The 2336-nt window shown below is 35.9% G+C and overlaps 1 long non-coding RNA gene across 1 annotated transcript; it reads right to left on the reverse strand.

Moving 5' to 3' along the window:
- Positions 1-316: 316 nt before the first annotated feature.
- LOC130730353 (uncharacterized) lies at positions 317-1708 on the reverse strand. The gene is made up of 2 exons (XR_009016318.1): positions 1448-1708; positions 317-934 (listed from the first exon to the last, which is right to left on the reverse strand). It is a non-coding gene; the product is annotated as an uncharacterized LOC130730353 (long non-coding RNA).
- Between the last annotated feature and the right edge of the window lie 628 nt (positions 1709-2336).

The following is a 2336-nucleotide window of genomic DNA, read 5'->3' on the forward strand; positions in this document are numbered from 1 at the left end:
AATGGGAAGTGGTGATTTTCATAAAGATAAAACTTGGGTGTTATAAGTGCAATTTTTACTATTGTCAATCACAACATGACGTGTGAGTTAAGCGCAAGTGAAAGTTGAGAGAACTTTGGTATAAACCTTCGATCATTATTCAAATGTCGACTATTTCGAATTTAAGATTTAGTTACAGTAAAGACTCTTCAACCCTCTTTCGATGTATATTGTGGGGGTCGAACTCAAGAATTTTTCCCGCACAATTTGTTTGCATTGCCAACTGAGCTACCTATCATAGATAAAAATTGAGAGAATTTACTATATTAAAAATGAATTGAACACTAAGTTAAGAAAGTGAATCATTGAGCTTTTCATTGGACAATACAAACAAACAGTACTCATTACTCACGATAATGTATATAAGTTTTATCCTTTTCACAAGCACCCACAACTCATTCAATTTTTATATATGATGGTCTAACTCAACTCAATTATAATTGTCTTAATGGATGATACATGTGGTTCAAAGGGGAATGAGACATCCAAATTTTCTTCAAGCACCAATCACCTAACATGCATTCATGGAAAACAAATTCCAATGCTTTATCATTTCATTCAAGATTAGTCATGAATGGTAGTGCTTCGGCCATCGTATTGCCTTTGATAAACTATGCAGATAATTATAATTACACAATAGTAATCATCATCATCAACATCCATGTGTAACATCATTTCTAGTCGTAGGCCCGTGGTTATTTGGGTTGGGCCTGAGGCGGAGGAGCAGGTGGCCCATATTGCTGAGGCTGTGCACATTGTCGTCGACCCCGGGCCCTACCCAAGAGGTAACACACCAAAGCCAAAATCAAGATGAACAATATTAACGGCAACGATATCACCAACACGAACCCCATTCTCAACTCTCCCTTTTCTTTCTTCCTTTATTTATTTTTACCTATGAAAGAGTAAACAGCACTGAGAACTAATAACTGGTAGAGGAATTTTGTTCGGGTTAGTAGTCAAATCCGTCATGAAAGTGTAAGCGTCGAGCAAATTAGTTCAAAGAAGAACCTCCGGCTATTATGATTAATTATGTGATTGTGCAAATGTCACTCAAGTTAGTCTCTTCAGAGAAAGTATTAGGACTGACTTGATCAACATTTAACACAATCTGAGAGCACTTGATATTTCATTTTTATATGACCAACTGATGAAATTAGGCATACCCTCCAAAGATTATATAAAAACCATAAAATGGAGAGATTGGAGTAACTTCAAATAACTCATGATTTACAAATCATGGGATCCAATTATGGTTATGGTTTATAGGTAATTCCCCCATGTTGTTTGAGTTGAAACTTGAAAGGATCCGATTCAAAACAGATAGAAATTGCCAGAGGTATAAAAATTAAAAGGTTGATGGATCTGAAAAAAAATGAATTGAACTCAGAGAATGTTAACTGCGTACCTGTGTGTCAGTGATAATTTTAGAGACGGTCTGCAACACAAAATATTGTAGAGATGATAGAATTATAGAAAGAATTGTTTTAAAGACTGAGAATAAAAGAAAGGAAAAACAGAGAAGATGTGATCTGATTACTACGTGAATAAAGCTTGCAGAGGGTAGAAGCAAACAACTCCGTTTTAGGTGATAATGAATCTACGAGTCACCATCATGGGACATTTGCTATCTCACCGAATATTATGATTAAATAATGAAACTTTCATGGTAAATAACTAAATATTATTAAACATAATTTTTTCTTTTTGGCTATGAACCTCCACGAATACTACTATGGTTAATTGAGTTTTCTAGCGATTTAAAAATATGAATTACTTACATTACACGCAAGGTTCATCTAGAGTCATACTTTGTGTAAAAATTAAGGCTTAATTGCACTTTTGGTCCCTGATGTTTGACCTTTGTGCAATTTTGATCCCCTTTGTTTTAATTGCGCGATTTTAGTCCCCTTTGTTCCAATTTGTGACAATTGGGTCCTGTCGTTAGCCTTCCATCTAATTGTTAACGGCAGTTGCTATTTTCACCCCCCTCTTTTGCTATCTGTACCACCTAAACTAAATTAAAAATTATTATTATTCTTTTATTTTATTTTTATATTTGTATCTACAATGTAAAATAAAAAATAAAACACCTTCTTCCTAAATCCCTTTATTCTCCTCCCACTCATCTTCTTTTTCTCTCCTCCACCCAGATCCACCAAACCAAAACCGCTGCCAAAACGCCACCGCCGCCCACAACGCACCGCAAACCCCGACCAGATTTATTATCTCCCTCACCCTCATCCACCCAACCCGACTCCAAGAGCATGAGAGAGGGAGAGAGGATCCCGATTTGG

The sequence above is a fragment of the Lotus japonicus genome, chromosome 1 (assembly GCF_012489685.1).
Source record: "Lotus japonicus ecotype B-129 chromosome 1, LjGifu_v1.2".
Lineage (NCBI taxonomy): Eukaryota > Viridiplantae > Streptophyta > Magnoliopsida > Fabales > Fabaceae > Lotus > Lotus japonicus.